The sequence below is a fragment of the Chelon labrosus genome (assembly GCF_963514085.1).
Source record: "Chelon labrosus genome assembly, chromosome: 15".
NCBI classification, from domain to species: Eukaryota; Metazoa; Chordata; class Actinopteri; order Mugiliformes; family Mugilidae; genus Chelon; species Chelon labrosus.
Window position 1 is genome coordinate 20,039,317 of NC_140348.1, and position 19,244 is coordinate 20,058,560.

Consider the following 19,244-nt stretch of genomic DNA (forward strand, 5'->3'; position numbering starts at 1 on the left):
TAGTACAGAAAACTCAAGATGGTGAGGCATATGCACGTTTGTTTATCCTTCACCTTCAATCGAACACACAAGCTGCAGGAACGCTGGTGTTGAGCAATAACAGCGATGTCAGGCTGCACGCAATGTGCACCAACTTCAGCTATGAAAACTATTTACTGCTCACTCGGGGCTGAACCATTCATCACATGGAAAGCAGGGAAGGATGAAAACATACCCCCCGGTCGAGCACGAGAATACATTCGCTAAGTCAAAAAATCATCAGATTGCCTTCAAACCGAAAACACTTCCACCTCATCCGGAAGATAATATCTGATGTCGTGCCTGAGCTGGATGTAGATAGCAGATGGCCCTCTGTTATGCACTTTCCAGATGAGAAGATTTACCTGCAAATTCTAAACTCCCTGTTGCACTGTAAAGCTCCCTGTCTTTGGTGATATTACACTCAGAAGATGGCAGGTACAATGATAAATTAATTTCAGTCAAGGATAACAGGAATCCGTGGACAGATCTGAACAGAAAAACAGGAAGGCAGCATTCAAGGCTTGTGCTTTCTGTTATGCCTGCTCGAAGAAACTGAAATTCATAATTAACTAAAACACGGAATGATTAACTAACTGTGTTTCCTAGGGAATATATAAATATCCTCCTGCAACTCTTTATGCAAACAATTGAAGCTAAGAAGGGAAACAGAACACTTCCGAGGCCTCTCAAGCCTTTTAGCATTTCGGAAGTGCCAGCAGGTGGGATTGTGTTTATCAGTGAATATCATCTAATCTTAATGTGGAACACATGCCTTCAGCCAACACTTAGGTTTACAATTGTTTTAAAAAAATTGCCCCGACAATCGTGTTTCCGTGCACTTCAAGGATCTTAGAAGAAAACGTTGTGTTGACAGGTGTGTCATCAGAGAAAGCTGGGACCACACACAATAATCCTTCATGGCTCTTCAAGGCCAGAGCCATGCATGCGTGAAAGATCTACAACTGGAAGGGAAGCCCAGCCTTGCACCCCTGCCTTTTTAAAAAGCACTCGCTCTCCTTGAGTGTCTCCAGAGTGGGACAGATGCAACAAGGCAAGGCGACCTCTTGGAAGGGTCAAGGATAAACACAGGGACGCTTGGGGGTGGGACGTTGGAGTTGTCTATCATTCACTGAAGATGCAGACTCACACATGTGTACTCCGCAACATGCACAAAGAAGTAACCCTCACACACATGCTTGCCTTTGCCTCTTTTCATGACAGGACGTCTCTAATGATTCTGGCACTCAGAGGACCCTTGAGAGGAAGCAAGGCCACTCTCACTCCTACTACTGACTCTGCAGGGCACACAGAGGACCTCAAATGTCTGTATTTCACAAGATAACCAGATTGAAACGCTGTCCCCAGACAAGTGTGCTCTGTCAAGGGCTGAGGGACGTTTTTATGTCTCCCTGCCGCTGTCTGACAGATACGTAGAAGGTCGACTCTGAAGGAGTGCTTGTTCACGGCTATTACAGTTACTGGTACAGTGAGGGGGCCCTTTGACTCGACAATAGCCACATTATCTGCCTCTCTCTGTCCATGCCTCTTCTGATGTGCACCAGGCACTCTGTCTTGATATGCAACACACACTGTCAGCGTGTTATGGCCCCACTCAAGTGACTGTATAAATTGAGATTATGGAAGAATTATTCTGGTCTGTCTGGCAATTAAATACGCTCATGTGTGGCTTTCCAAGGCAGCCGGCAAAGCTCTCATCGGCACCAGTCCCAGTCTGATCTAATTCTACCAAGCGACTCTCTTTGTCTGTGGCAGTGCATTTTTATCAGAAGAGAATGTGCGTCTCGTAGTATTGAAATATCTCTTTCAACTCACGCTTCCTGAAACCTTCAGTACAACAGCAAAGACATCAAGGATCTCTTTGGTCTGTGCGGCTTTGCTGATAAATCCAAACAAGATGAGTCTGTCTCACAGTCATCTGAAGTTCGTGTGACACGAGGGATATTTATTTCATTAATTCTTTTATTTAAAACTAGTAAATTACCCTGAGATATAAAACGCTCTCCCTCTTGACTCGTCTGTTTCAGAGCACGGTCTGGAGAGTGTAATGAGCGGCTGGCAGTGGATAAAGCACTGTAAGACTCTATTAAAAGGCCAAGTGGATATTCTGAGACATGGTGCAGGTTACTCTTAGTCTCTGGGTGTGTAGAAGATACATGTTTATTTTGGACTTGAGGGACAGTGAACCCAGCGCATGGCCCAGACTTCAGAGACAGGAGACATCACGTCAGAACCCTCCTCACCACAGTGGCAGCAAATAACGAAAGCCTGCCCCCGCCAGCATGCCGAACATGCACACACGCTCTCACACCATCACCTTCAGAGGGGACCCACCACCCTGCAGCAGAGCCTGGCACCTCACCAGTGGCGAGGGAAGAGGGGGTTTTAAGTGCGGAGCCTGCTCTTGCCTCATTCAAATCCCAGAGACCACTTAAAACGCATTCCTGCAGCTATTTAACACAGCGGCTCAACACGGCTCAACAGCTGAGGTCTTACAAACTCTGAGAGCAGTTGAACTGGTTGGGGTCGGCTGCAGATGGCTGATACAGTGTGGGGGCCGTGGGATTAAGCTATTACCTTAACCACAGGAAGTAGATGAAACGTGAAACTCAATAATCTCCCAAAACCTCCTATTGAGCTATATGTTCCCGCGTAGGTGTCTTTACACCAACTTTATGTTTAGTTAACTCTGCCAAGTCATTACTAGAGAATCATCAGATGAAGAAAGCTGTCTGACAGCACAAACCAAGAAGCTGTCCCTCTGGGACATAATGTCATCAACCTTGAAACTGCTGTGTGTTAAGCAACGTGAAGTGTGGCGTAAACCTTTTATGTTATACTGACATGTTCAATCTTGGATCTGTGTGTTCCCACCTTGTAGCCAAGTACAACCCTACTTATAGAAAAACTAGAACAGACAGAACTTTAGCAGCTTAGTCTTGCAGGTACGAAAGTGGCACACTGAGTAAATCTGTGCTTTAGTTTTTTATGGGATGTGCTGTAGATCATGTCGACATAAGACATCATTTTAAAGTCTAAAGAGATATTACCTTTGGCCAGATAGCTTCCTCAGAGAAGAAAACGCTTCTCTCAACGTTTTTTTGGGTTTAAAAAAAAAAATACTAACACACCAACGCTCCATTTCTCTCAGGGACGCTTTGAGTAAAACTCTGAAATATTCACGACTGGATGGGCTCAAGAAATGTTTTTATTCCGCCACAGATTCATGTAGACCTCAGGGTAGAAGTATTCCAACATACACACGGTTACAGCAAGTTTAGACTGCAAATGATTGTAACTGTAAATGAAAGCGTGCAACGCTCAGCACTCTGAAAACTTGTGTGAACGCTTCAAATAGAACATTCCAGCAAAACACCTCTACACTGTTATTTTCTTCTTTATAAAACATGTGGCCCCAGTTTGAGGCTGATGACAGAGTTTACTTACATTGTCATGTCAGATGACACATGAGAACACACAGACCGTATACAGTATAATCTCCATCTTGCCAGGGAACCAAGCTAATGATCTGAAGGGACCATTAATAGCGTGTGCGTTTGGTCACAAGAACTCACAGCACATTAAAAAGAAATGCTTTAGAGAAAACGCATATAAACATTTGACCTTGATGTTAGAGGAAAAAGGAGTAACTGAGGTCACTTTGTGGAAGAAAAAAAGAAAGAAAGAAGGAGAGAGAGTCCCTCTGGTTAATCTGACAGACGTGGTAGTTATTATGAGGAAGACAGATAACACATGGGCGCATGTGGAAAGAATCACAATCGAACTCAAACACACGCAAGCACAGGAACACAAACTTCCTGTCACAAACACTTCTTCCACTTCTACACACATGCAATATGAAATTCAACCCATCTAAACATAACCATTTACACCAGCGTTTTTATATCCTGTTTTACTGCGCGACACGCCGCTTGTGCAAACAAACTCTCTTAAATCTTTCGGTAATATGACTTGTTACTATAGGCTTGCACACGCACTCATAACGACGCACTGGGCAGTTTTTTCCCTACCGCACTGGAGCATGGACAGGCCAAAGCTCACTTTTCAAGAGGGGATGCTTTGAGTTCCAGAGGGGTGCACATGAAAGAGCAGCAGAATATAAAGGAGTGCCCAAGGATACACTGCAGCGCTCAATGTGAGGACAATTTAGCCCTGATGGAAAACCTGGATCAAAGGCCTGGCCTCCATAATTGCACATTCCCCAACAAACACAGTGCCATTTGAAGAGTGGGCCAGACCTCCGGACTCCTGAGACCTGCTCCTGTTCACAGGCAGCACCATTCCTTTCACCTTGCTATGTTCTCTATCTCAATGTCTCGCTAAAAGATTAGAGAAATGCTTTCATTCCAAAAGTGCTCACAGTTTCTCTTTGAATGTCAAGATAGTGACAGAGGCCGAGGCAAACGGCACTCAAAGGTTTCTTCTTCTTATTCTAATTAAAGGTCTCCAAGTTATGGTGATGAAGAGTCACAGTGGAAAATGACAAGACTGACGCAAAAAGTGACATGACTCACACTAATGGACCCATCAGATGCACTTTACATGTGGACGAATCTCTTTGTGAGGTGAATCTAACGATGTCCTCTGAAAGCATCAATTAAAAAGACACTTAAAGTGTTTTGGTTACGTCAACAGCTCACAAGGGAATGACTGCACTCCAAGATAAGATCCTGATTTCCCGATTAATTATAATGATGTAACGCTGTTTGTTTTAAATCTGTTTAAAAACATTATGAGAGGCCATAGCTGTCCGTGTCCTTGCTTGCTGGAAACAAGTGACACGAAAGTGATTTAAGAACACATATTTCTCACTCCCTCAAGCGCTGCCTGCAGGCGTGTTTTCCCTAAAATTGCAGTCTCAGCCAACAAAATGCATTTTTAGGACTTGTAAATCTAGCATGGATATCTTTAGTGTGCTGCAGGTGGGAGTCCTCGGGATAGTGTGGAATGCTTTGGCTCTGCTGCCAAGGAAACCAGTAGTAAAAAGAAAAAGAGAACAAAATTATAATCTCTGTAAGTTTATAAATTTACTTGTTTATAAATCTTAAAGTAAAATATAAGCTGAATTATACTTTTGTGTCAGGATGCAGAAGACTTTCATTGCTCCTTTCTGTTCATGATATGTTTAGCACCATATCTCATAAACATGTGGACAAGACATTGACATTGACATTGTTTAATTTTCTCTCCCTTTTGAAACATTATTTTAAGTTAGAGGGTATTATCGCAAATAGACAGCAAAAGACCAAGGAGTATGAAAGAAAATGGTATGCACTAAGGCCTAGTTTAAAAGACTGAGGATAATGAATTGTGTCCCTTTTTGTGTGTGTATTTTCCTTTTGTGTTCTGTATTTATTGTTTCAATGTAATTAAAAAAAAAAAAAAAAAAAAAAAAAAAAAACATGTGGACAAGACAAGGATTGATACTTTGCTCGTGTTCTCCTTTTACCGCTGCCATAAGATGCATGTAGCTTCCTTTGCTCTGTCAGCATCCATTATACTCGAATCTCTTGCACCGAATCTCTCCTAACGCTGCACAGACAGCAGCAGAAGTCTAGCATGGTTCAACAGACACTGACAGCTCTGTCCATGAGAGCCTGTGACTGCTTACTTCAGGACTTCTGATGGTTTTATGTTGCGTCTAGACTTTAATAAGTGGTTGTGTTTTCCTGACAGCACAACCCAAATCTACCCTTAAAGTCCTATGGCGATGCTTTAGTAATAAAATACTATATGCATGTGTTGTTGGGCTGGACTCAAATAAACACGCTCCTAATGGGCCTCAATGTGGTAAACCTACAGAAAGTGCTTTGTCATCAGAAGTATCTCTCGCTTTTCTGTGTGCTGCTACATCCTTGCGCACACTTTGAAGGTTGAGATTTTTATGAAGTAGATGTCACATATGGTAAAGCTGTAACACAGACAACATAAAGAGAATACCTAAACTTTCTATAGGCGTTTTGGACCAAACTGTTGGGGTTTGGGGGTCTTTCCGAGGGTAAAACCCACTTGGGAACTCCTTCAAGATCTACATGCCTTCAATGGCTTTTTTTTTTTTCTTTCTGTTTGCATTTGCACTGCCAATAGGAACATAGAAGTAATAGTCATCTGGCGGTTGGTATAGCAACACAACCGAATACTGCGCAGCATACGGAACATAGAACAGCGTCACATCACTGTAGGTCTGTTACTTTGTTTTGTTCCATTTTTTAAAGTTAACGTTATGAGCTGGTATCCACATGGCTTTACCAGCGTTTAAAAAGTTGCCAGCGTTTCCTTCATGCGTTCATTAAAATACACCTAAACCTGGGCCAATCATCGTACAGTTGCATCACATGAGGTTTCTTTTGTGTCCTAAAGGCTCTTTTAGAGTACTGCGGGACATAGACGACGTAACTTACGCAACTAGCCAACACCGGTGCGAGCCATTTATATTTGTGCTCTCTTCAGTCTGGCTCACTCTGTAACAACGCCACCCAAATTCTAGTCGGCACTGTGTCTTTTTTGCCAGTCGGGTTAATTCTTGTTTCCACTTCCTGCTTCACTCTCAACAATGGCGACTGAAACGTTCACCGAAATTTCGACGATGACGAGTCATACAAATGTTTGTAGCTAGCCTTTGTTTGATGTGTTCCATCCTTATTGATCCAAAACAGTCAATTCGACAATTGCGGAGATGGAGAGGCAGCCGGAAATACTAAAGCTACCAAGCGGACCAATCACAGCTCTTGCGCTCTGTGTCGCTGTGGCATGTAGTTACATTTCTGGAGCAGTGCACATCGGCTACAACGGGAGTGTTTGGGCAAGGTCTGCGCAAGGGCTGCATATGTTCTGCACTGTTGCTACGGCGTCAAATTGACGCAGAAGTCTAAACCGCCTACAAGAACTAATAAAGTTCTCAGTCCCTGTAGTACAGACACGCTTCATGTTTTGTAGCAGCTTCTTCTGACTAATTTGACATAGTATGATCTTTAGCTCATGTTGGCTGAACTTTACAGATATTGTATGTTAATGGTTTTGAATCCCGTAATTGTCACTTGTGTATCACTCTTACACAAAAATTTAAAATCTTGCTTTAAAGAATGTGTGTAACATTTAATAGCACTAGATGCTATGAGGTAGAGGTGAGGTAGCAGATAGCAACCAACTAGATACCAGGCACTCTCTGGAGCCAGTGTTTGATATGGTATGTCTGTTCTGGGCTGCTGAAGAGACATGCTGGGACAATGGCTGGCTCACTGGAAGCGGTCCTATCTAGATATCTAGATATGAATGGGTAATTTTAAGCTAACAACAACACAGTCATTTATAATTTCCAGTGACTATACATGAATGCCAATATAATTATGACTTATATTCCATTTATACCAGTAGAACTCCCTAAATACCACACGTTGAAACCTTAAGGATCATTAAAATGCAGTTTTTGCAGAGGAATTATGAAGATTTTCGATTTCTGTGACAAATGTTAGTACAGCTCCTCCTTCATTGTGTGGCCGTCGCAGTTTATCAGATTTGGAGGAGCAAAATCAGATTTTGTGTCCTCCTCTTTCACAAACAAGTAATAAAAGTTATCTGAAACTCAATTTTGAAACAATGAATGGTACATGTGGAAATGAAAAAGCACTGTTAGATGTCTGTTCCATTGAAATATAAGACTACCGCCCTCCAGCAGTATTTTATGAATCACATGGGCCATTAAAATCCATGCATACTGAAACGCATACATCTACCATCTGTGGCTCACCTGTGACCCAGCCCAATTATACCTGCTAACCAGATGAACCATCAGATAGTACCTCTCTCGGGATCCAAGAAATGCATAGTTATCCATTCATCGCTGACCTATCGTTAACCTCTGAGGATTTTCTTCAGTTCTCAGTGAAAAGCTTTCGGTTTGGTCATATTGAATTTCTCCTGTCCTGACATTCAAGTTCAAAGCAGTCATGTTGAGTAAGTAGATGGGTCCAAGAAAATAACTGAATTTAAAAGCTGGTTTGAACATATTTCAAAAGAACCACGATGGGGACATGATGCAGCATAGTGATAATTTCTTAGCCGCCGCAAGCTTTGAGGAGAAAAGAAAAAGACAAAAAAAAAAAAAAAACTCAGATTACAGACTGCATCCCAGTTTTATTCCCCCTTGACTTCGGTAAAACCTGTTGAGGTGCGAATAACAAGTCACAGACTGTCCACAGACTCAATTTTGACAAGTCCACAGTCTCCATTTCACTCCAAGGTTAGATCACTGTAGAGATGAAAGCAGGGAGTGGAGAAGGGGAAGGTCTTTGGTGTTAATCAGGTGCTGATTGGCAGCTTGGGAGCCATTAGGCGTTTTGGGGGAAAAAGGGGTCATTACCCCTGAACACCAGTTCATTTCCTCCTCATTGTTGTCAGTGGCGAATTGCTGTCAATTCAAGCTGAAGTCTGTTTGTGATACAAATCTCAGAGTAAAGCAGGACAGAAGAGCGGTTTACAAGCAATATGTCTTTACTCTCTCGTGTGAAATCGAGACGTTTTGAGGCTCAGTGTGGTGGCTTCTGCCGTCGCCATCTTGGCAGCGCCTGACTGCGTCTAACTTCCAGTTCCCAGTTGCAACATTAAATTGTGCAGCAACCACTAATGACTGAGCATGTGTTGAATGTAAAGTAGCATCCATTTAAACACTGTCACTCGAGCCTTACTGTGGACTGGCTCGGTTTCATGCCCACATAAAGCCCCTCTCCGATCGCCAATAAATATGTTCTCAAGCTCTTTTAGGAAATGGGACACAAGTCGGCTAATTGGAGGGGTGGCAGGGGTTAAACACTTCCCTCAGCGTTTCAATCTGTCTCTCCACACCGCTGCATGCTGGGACTAAACACTGGACCTGAATGTGGGAGTCCATCTGAGCCTCTCCAAGGACGCTAAATGGAGACACCCCCGAGAGGCTGCCGCTGCCGCTGCAGAAGAAACACACAAACCAGCTGTGAACCGCACACACCCCGTCCCCTCAGTATTTACACTCCTTTTTCCTTTTGAGTTCCCGGTGCCATTGCTGTGCAGAAATCATATCATTTATAAACCAAAACACCTCTAACTTTTAAACTTAAAAGCACACGAAGTAGACGCATTTTCTCAATAATCGCCGTTCTGTTTCCATCCTTACTAATGTCATTCACAATAGACTGGCAGCAGTGAATTTTCCTCTTTAGCCTGCTGGGGCCTCACGGTGATTGAAGTCTTGTACATGTCGCTTAAGTCTGCCTGTTTAACCCCAGGCCCTCACAGGATATGGCATGAATTACTTGCACACACCGCACTGCTTAGATTGTAATCTTTTCATAATATACAGCCAATTTCCACAGGGCTACATATATCTGATTGGTGCAGAGTTGGTGGAGCAGTCCACACCTTCCTCAGTATCACACCAGCTCACGAAAAATACGTGACGAGTCCCAGTGTTGCTGTATAAACAATCAGGAAACGAAGCTTTTCATCAAGACGCTGGCACGAGTTTCTGCTCCCCACTACTTTGTCTTACAGGCATTGTTTCCTTTTTAATTAAGTAAACTCGGTTCTCTGTATACACAAGTGTACATCTGTAAATTGGAGTTTGATTAGTTTCCCATAGAGATGTTGCGAGATAGCAGTGATAGCTAAGCAGGGAGGGGGCTGTTACATATTTGCTGCTGTCTTTCAACACTAAATGAGGGGTGTTCTCTGTCTTTGGCAGTTTGTTTAACCACTTATATGATTGGATTGTTCATTAATTCTCATTCTGTCATGTCCCAGCATTAATCATTTTTTAACTGTGCCTTTAAACTGCCATCCTCAACATCTGCCTAATGATTTAATGTTGACATATTACACAGTGAGTTGTTTTTCCGCCACCGATATATTCTGATGCTTTAATGCAATTAAGCGTTGTAATTCATTTTAACCCATTTAGTGCTCCGCGTCTTATTGGATTAGGTACGGTGACGCTCGGGCACATTCTGTGAGCGGCATGCTCGGAAAGTCAGTCCACAAATATGTGCCCTCCCCTTTGCAACAGTATGGCTTTCTGTGCGAGATCATGTGTAGAATTATTAATTGTGAAAGCACGTCTTCTTACTTCTTAGTTAGCCTTTATTTATCTGGTTCCTGTCATTGTTTTCATTAATCATCCACTTCCTATTCCCACCGTCGCATCCTACTGCTTTCTGAATTTGCTGTGATTTCCCAACGTCGTAGCCAGTAGCCTCAGTAACCACAGCCCAGCTGACTACTGGTCACCACACCTATAGGAAACACACCCACAGGACATTGTTTATGCCTCAAAATATTGGAAATATTATCCACGTCCATGTGTTGGGTAAACAAATATTTCACTGGCCAAAAAAATCCATCAACTCATGTTAAACATTCAGAGTCGTTTGCAAGAAAACGGGCTAAACTTGTGTCACTAAACTTTGCAACTGCGGTGAAGGTTTGCTTTTGCAAGTTTCCTTTTTGCTCCCAGCAAACTTTTTTCCTCTCTGTAAACATAAATAGTGACAATTGCACACTAACTTTTAACTAATTCTCTCTTGATTCTTTTCTTGAAATACTTTTAAAAGCTTTATAAAACCCACTCATTCAAAAACCGAGGCCGACAGTGGAGTTAAAGGAGGGACAGACCGTTGCCAGCTCTTTCCGCAAAACCATTCATAATCCGCTTCTCTGCATTGGCCTTTGTAGGGAAAACACAATCCATGCTTTATTGTCATGTCTAAAAAAAAAAAAAAAAAAAAAAAGTTGAAGTGGAATCAGATGGGCAAGCCTTCTCATACATTCTGGCAGAGGTCGATAATAGAGTAAATCCTGTTTATTTTTTCACTTATGGCTAAAAACAAAACATGTGAGTGTTCCAGCTTTAAGACTGGAAGGGTTTGACACCTTGGAAGGACGGAGGCCAGCTGTGGTTCTGATCCAGCCGTTCACATGTGTGGGTCCAGACAGATCAGCGTGAGGGAGGGTTTGCTGCTGTGAGGCTGCTCCACCTAATCCCAGGCTGCATTACTCAACCAACAGCACACACAAACGCGGGGACTTCCCCTTCCCTCCAAAGACGTAGAGGAATACGCTATTGCCTCATGCACCACTGAGGTAATATCATTACTTCAACCGAACGCTGCAAAGTCTAACCTGAATATTGTCTTAAAGTGTCCAAACTGCATTGTGTGAAAGACCAATTTGTCCAAAGAAATATAAAAGCAGTAACGTTATAATAAGTCTGGGATTATTGCTGCTTCGAAATACTCTGTGCTGAAGTTTTCTCTGGTTGTAACATGAGTGTGTGAGAGTTCTGTAGCTTTACCCCAACTCTTGCCAAGGGTATGTTAAAGTATCGGTGATTTTAGTCATTTTCATGTTTTTCCCTCTGATAAGTATCAGTCAAACCTTCTTGAGGGAAAATCCGTGACACGGGTGTGCAACAGCTTCTCAAGGTATTGTTTCTTGCACGCAACTCTAAAATTACTGCAATCCAGTGTTACTGGCACCCACTCAACACCTTCAGGGTGTTGAAGGGTGTAATTTATTGTGTTCATATCTGCACTAGCATAACTCATAAACTCTACCACCTCTCATCATTTGCAGTTCACGGAGGCAAAACTTGATGTAATTGATGTACTGTTTTCCTTCAAAGGCGAGCGGTGTAAACAGCATCTGAGACATGTGACGTAGCAAAGATGCAGGTTGATTTCTCATCAGTAGCATAATGAGAACAAGAAAACCATGTAATGAGCACAAACTGGATCTGCGCTGACACATTTCCCTCGACAGATAAATATGAACTTGAAGCAAAGCGTTGGGTCTATCTCTGAAAACAAACACGGCCATATATTTCACTTGGAATAACAGCGATCAGCTGTATCAACACTGGTCCTCCTACTGCAGCCAGCCACCTCAAGTGAGAAAGCACCGAGTCTGAGAGCGTCCTCTGAGCGCGTTCGAGCAGACAGTGTCATTCATATCGAGTTTCATATCTCGGACTGTCATTTGTTTTAACGCCTGATCTCGGTTCAATACGACTATCAGCTCCAGAGAAATGTCCAGACAAAATAAAAACACCAAATCTCCACGCATACACGGCTAAAGAGTGCATTCGGGTTGCTACGATTTGATGGCAGTTATTATGATAGCGAGGCCTGCCTGACTTTTCTCTCACAAATAATCTGTCTGCTGTTTGCACTGGCACAGCTGTTTGCGTTGCCTTTGTTCAGCTGTCTGTGCACTCCCTCCCTTTTCCCAGTTTGATAACATAATACTCTTGAGTGTGTTTCCAAAGGGTCATAAAACGAGAAGGAGCCGCTATCTGCTCTTTGATTGAGCAACACATCCCGTGAACCTGGAACATTTTGCCATCCAGTGTTTTTCTTTTGGAGCAAACAGCAGAGTTGAAAGAATCTTATAATTATTTTTTTCTTTTTAAAGTCCAGAGGCATTCAGATTTGTTGTGCATTTGATGTTGAGCATGTCATTTAATAAAGAATATGGACTCTCAAAGAGCTTCAGTCTAAAAAGCAAAAACTAAAAAATCAAGAAAAGAGTTTAAAAACTGTATTAATGCAACTTGTTGCACATTTTGTCGTGAACATAATGCTTTTCATGAATATTTATTAACTTAAAATGAATATAGTAACGAGCAGATCTGCTTTTAACCTATTGCTTTTTTAGTCAAACCTCATAAAACATTAAATTTAGCATAGCGGATGCATATAAATTGTTTTTTTTAATCATCAAATTGTCAGTGGCAAGTTTTATAAGAGGTATCTGTGAAGTCAGTCCACATAAACATGTTCCTCAAAAGAACAAAAACAATTGCTTGCAGAAGTTCTTATTTATTTATTTCAGCTGAAAACACAATGAGTTTTCCAGCACCACTCAGCACAAAGAATATCTAACTTTTCACACAGTGAGTCAGCAAGATCCCTATCTTTAATATGCCCCCCCTCTCCCAACCCAGCGCACCGCTCATCTTGATAAGCAGTCAACTTTCAATCATCCAGCGCTAGGAAGAGAGGTTAAAACCTGCTAACATTCCTTCTTTTTCTTGGTGCTGCTTCCTGCATGTGTTATTGTTTTACGGTTTCCCAACGCTGCGGCCACTCGGTAGCCACAACCCAGCTGACTGCTGGTCACCACACCTATAGGAAACACACCCACAGGACATGGTTTATGCCACAAAATCTTGGAAATATTATCCACGTCCATGTGCTGGGTAAACAAATACTTCTCTGGCCAAAAAAATGCATCAACTATACAGTAATGTTAAATATTCAGAGGGAGTTGCAATAAAGTTGAGAAAGCTTTACTAGCTTTTCTCCGGTACAATATGACAATCTGCTGCTGTTGCTTGCCGCTTGTTTTTCTTACTTTGTTTTATCACACCAATGAATTATGTCATTGTGCCTATTTTGTCATTAAAGTGGCACTCTCAAAGATTTATTGATGACACTTATTGCGGATGGCAACGGCACATGCAGTTTCGTGCTGCACGTCACTAAATTCTGCGGGCAGGAAAAGTATTGGCATTTTCAATAAAGACTGGAGGCAGTAATCTGCCTTTGAGCAACTTCCTGACGTTATGCTTCACACAGCATGAGTGTAAAAAGCAGGTCACAGTTAAAAATAATTAAGAAGTTGGAGATGAGCAGCCTGTCGCCTGCAGCTCTTCATCTAACAGCTCACTGTGGACACTCCTTGTTTCATTGTTCCCTGAAATACCTCTGCTGTCAAAAAATGCTTGAAATAGCTGCTTTAGTTTTGATAAATAATAGCACTTGGAACGGTGACACATTTATTATGCTGTGACAGTTTAATTATAAAAGTCAACATTAAGTCCTTTAATGTGAAGCGGCAACTACAGAAAGTGTTCGGTTTGTATTAGGATCATGCATTCATTTCCATATATTGTATCTGTGAGTGAATTTGATATGAATATGAATGTCAGTGCAAACACTTAGGTCAATTAATGCTAACATTTAAATATTCCAATATTTTTCATCAGTGGACGATAAGCTATGTCACCATTCTGTCTATGTAAGAGCAGCACACTCCCTGAGTTTGAGGGAACAGACTTTGGTTGTAAGTTGTCGTCCAGGCAGCAGTTTTGTTTCCTCCCAAAAGTATTTGGCAAAACAAAGTAGTGGCATATAAACATGTTTTCCACGAGACCAAGGAGGTTCATGAAAATGCCGCTTTACTTCATAGAAGGCCGAAGAAGTGTGACCCCCGCGGCTCCACCTTTGACCTCGCAAAATCACTGTCATTGTCAAGACTGTCTGCTCGTCTCCTCCCCATCAATGAGGAAACTGCTAGTTGCTGATTGACGACGGCGGCCTCTGTGTTAGCGCCTGTCTTGTTTGTAGATTTTGGAGTGAGTTGTTAATGTACACACATCCGGACTAAGCGCATGCAATAAAGCTAAAAAAAAAAAAAAGGGGGGCACACATACTCGAACTATTCGAGCTGCAACCGTTATAAGCATGACAGTGTGCTTAGTCACAGACCTGGGTGGGTGAGGGGCTCTGTGTTTTGTTTCAGTCATCAAAGCTATTGGGTTTAGGGTCTCTACTCTGTGCCTATCACTCAGCGACACTCATGGCCACTCGGACCCTGAAATCTTACTCCAGGCTGCTGAGGGGAGTGGGCGGTTGGGCTGAAGAAACGTCTCCCTGGTCTTGCTCGGCACTGCCGGGGGTCACTCTGCCATTCTTCTGTTGCACAAAAGACTTCTTCAAGTGCCTGTGTGACAATAGCCTTTAGATCAGTGAAGCGTAATGATTGCTGGTTAACGTGAATGCGCTCCGTATTAATTGAGCCAGAATTAATATGAAGTTTTTTCTTTCTAAGTTGACAAGGAAACTTGAAAGAAGCATCCAGTAACCATGACTAAATGTTCACGTTGGCCTTGATTAATTCACTTCTTGCATAGCAGACATTGTTGTGGTAGATGATGTTCGGGACCGGACAGACTCCCACACTGCCAGGACTCACTCTGAGCTTGTTAATGAGCCCAGCCTCTCACTTTCAACCTTAAGAGCTAACGTAATGTCACTCACAAGCTCCTCATAATGAATGCGCACAAACCACACGTCCACAATAGCAGTGAAGCATGATTTCACAAGACAAGCCTTTAACTTCACACAAAGGAATGTCAGATGTGCTGACACAAAAGATCTCCCCTTTTTCCCCTTGATTTACATAAAGCACGGAGCACCGAGGGAGATGAGACATTCAGGCATTTGCGCACCACATTAAAATGCTTTCAGGGATTCTGATTAGGTCACAGTGAAAAACATTATCAAATAAAAATAATTAAAACAAGGTTCTGAGTCGATGGTTTCCAGACTGCTTTTGTTTAGCTGTCGTAAACAGAGTTAGCCGTGTCTGTCAGTGAATTAAGAAAACACAGGGCCCCTTCTGCTGTGCCGACCTTGATTCACGGATCCTGTGAGACTTGCCAGCGCTTCGCTCTCTTTCAGCGCAAGTCGACTTGGCCAGTGACAGACAGGCACCTTCATGTCAAAACACTGTCTGCGCCTGCCAGCCTGCAGACTGCATGCAGCAAGGCGCACTTACTGTCACCATCGCCGCTCACATATTTATGTACACAGTACATTCTTGTACATATGACAACATATGCTGTGTATTAGAGGAGCGATATGTCTCTTTCCACAGCCAAGCCGATCAACAGTCATCCATTTTACAGCTGAATGGCTTGTGAAGTTCCTCCATACACTCTCCTCCTTCTGATCTACGGCCCTCATTTTTCAGCTCCTCTTTCCAAAATTACTTTTGTGATTCTGGAGCTGCATCATGTTTTGCCTTTTGCTGACTCTTGTCTTTGGATATCAATATTTTAATTTTCTCACTGTCCCGTTTGCTGCTAATGAGACCGCTTTGCTTTGGTGTTTTGGACCATTAAGTGTGGAGTAACCACAAGAGGACAGGACCGGGAAGAGATGCCAGCTTGTTGCAAACTGACACCTCTTCAAAGGGCTTGCGAGTCTGCCAGCCATGCATAGGTATCCTCTTTCTGAGAGTCACACTTAAAGCCGCTTGGATGCTTAGCCCGACAGTGCTATAAATGATAAAATAACGACTTGTTTCAGGCTTTCAGACACATTTAAGAGTGCGCTCTTGTGTCTATTTCAGTCCTTCTTCAGTCTCTGGAATGCTCTGAGGTACAGGGGAAAGGAAATTATGAGCCCAAACATTCCCATTTCTCACTTTTCATGATGTCTTGGACTCTGCGCTGTTGTTGACAGAATTTCCCCGTCTTCACGTGCTGTAGGAAACAAACTTTTGAGGCCAGCGTGTTGAGATGCAGCCGCACAGAGGATCTTTTTGAGGATAAAAAGTACAAATCCATTTTAAATCCTAGAAAAACTTCAACAGCAAAAGCTGAACTTATTCACAGGTTAGCGGAACAAGGCAGCGGATCGTCTAAGCGGATTATTTTTCCCACATTTCAACGAAACAGACGGCGTTCAGACAACAACGCAACACGCCAGACTGATAATTTAAAAAAAATATTATGGATTATAGTATTTTGTCTGTATGACACCCACACATGTGTAGCCTACATGCTATTTGTCATTAGGCTGTGTGGAAAATATTGCTCCCACTGACAGCTTTATGACTACTTCACACAGCATTTTCAGAGTCATGGCCAAGGAAAAAAAAGACATGGCTATAAAACCCTCCTGTTGCCTATTAAGGCACAGTGAAATTTAACCATACTGAGGTTTGCCATTGATTGTGTGTCACTGCTCCTATTGTACAGGCTTAACAGAAGCGTGACATTTTCTTTGTCCTCGCTAACATTCAGAAAAACATGGAATTCGTCTACAATATGAGTTATATATATATAAAAAAACATAAACAGTTTTAGGGCTCAGTTAAAAAAACAGATGTCCGTCTTGCAGCTTGAAATAAACGTTCAAATCTTCACATTATAAGGTTCATTTTGTTTAATTGCTCACTCCCGTCTGCAGATTCAAAATAAAACTAACATGTTTTCTCATTGGCCTGTTAAAATAAAAGTATATTTAATTCAGATAAGAACTGAATGAACAGATTTATCAATAATAACTTGTGGTTGTGTTAGCAATTGACTGGAAAAAAACAAACACACAAGCCCTGAGGGAGAGTTTAGATAACTTCTCAAATAAAACATCCAGGTTAAAAGACTAATCAGTGTTACTTAAAGCAAAGTGATGCAACTGATTTAAAGTCATTTGGATGGTTCATTTGAATAGGGGGTGTGCATCCTCTTTAATAACCACTATACAGTCAGTTCTCGCACTGTATAACTTGAGTTGATCATGGGTAATCTCCCGGGATTACTGGGTTAGTCCTCGCTGAATGCTGGAAACTGACTGGCCACCACAACTAATTCCGTTTTGCAGATCCAAGCTTTGCCTACAATGCCGCAAAAAAACATAACACAATATCCCTGTTGCCATGTAAATGAAAGTGGATGGGTGGACTTTACGAACCAGGTGCTTGAATAAATCATGTGTGTGAGGAAAGATGAGCTAAAGTTAAATTCATAAGCAGCAGAGCGTGCTGGCAACAGGAAATGACACAATGCGCTCACCACAGCGACGTTTGCTTACCACGTCAACGTCAGTGCCTGTTGACAGTAAAACTGATGGATTATGAGTTTTGTGTTTGTTTAATGAGCAACAGATTGTGTTACAGTTGCTTTTATGTTGTGTTTCAAACCAGAACCCTGTAGTTACCACTAATGGCCACAGAGGCCGCTGTTGTCGACGCTCAGTTGACTGAACAGTGGATCAAGATGACAACTTGTTGAAGAAAGAGACAATTACAGCGACAAAGACACAGATAATTAGAACCTGGCTCTTTGGCATTTTAAAAGAAATGGATCGACATTTCGGTGAATGCACTTTCTTTTAAAACTGTTAGTTAAATGTGAAGCTATCCAGAGCTAGCTGTTGAATAGCTGCAAAAAGAAACTGTGTGGAAACCGATTCTGACTGGTAGCACCTTACATCTTATCTGAATGTACAGAAATGTAAATGGATTTTCAGTTCCTTTAAAGTTGTGGTGGATTAATGTTTTACTCTATAAAAAGTTCAACACACACACACACAGTCACACACTCTATTTGTCCATGGTGATTTACACAGTGTGTCGGACCTTTTACACTAGCAGCTCATTCACAATGGGGCTGAAAATAGGCTCATTAGTTTAACATTAACAGGTAGTTGACACGCTCCAGTGGAGTGGACCCGTCCAATATTCAGCTTTGCTTCGTGTCTCTTAGCTGAGCTGTCCCCACATATTTCCATGTTCTCCGTGACTGCTCCACGTCTCCTCACCGGTCTGTAAACAGACTCAATATTGTCCTTCCCCTGTTAGTTGACACTGTATAATCTAATTGTTGGTATATTGACTCACTAAATGTTGGCATTGGATCTGAGCCCAAGAATAAATATGACAAGACATTAGTTTATTGTCATATAAAATTAACAGAGCACCCTTGAGCTGCATCTTAATTTATTATAGTGAGGACAAGTGTAAAGTAAACAGTCTGCCCGGCTTCTTCTGTTTAAGTAAAATCTCATGTTAGTCTTTTTTTTTTCCTTCTTTTTTTTTTTTTTACATCCACCACATACTAGTGTTTAATGCCATGTCATGGGCTCACTTCCAGTTTCCTGAAATAACACTGTGGCTTTCGATTTGCAAACATACAAAAACAACATCAATTCAAACCGCTTCACTCCCGAGTGCGAAGATTGAACATGAAAACATATATCAGCTCGTGAGTGCCTGCTCTGTCTCAAGACTCGTTCCTGGTGTGTGATCACACATTCTGTACGTGCATGTGGGAGAGCCGGTGGATTTTGTTTACTTTAGGGGAAAGTGAAATGCCGGGGTCGTCTATATTAAAACTGACAGGTCCATTTGGAAGCAATCATCAAATGTGTCATGGAAAAACCGCTACGTCATGTTGCAAGGGACGTCAAGACCCAGCCAGCATCAATATTTTCCTTCAAGGCTCGCCACGGGTGTCGTTTTGAAGTTCCTCTCGGCAAGTCTGCAGGTTATTATTCTGAGAGAGAGTCTGCAAGGAGACGTGGCTCTCCCAGGGACACACACCTTCACGATTCAAAGTGTAACGCGATCGACAAACAGAGACAAAA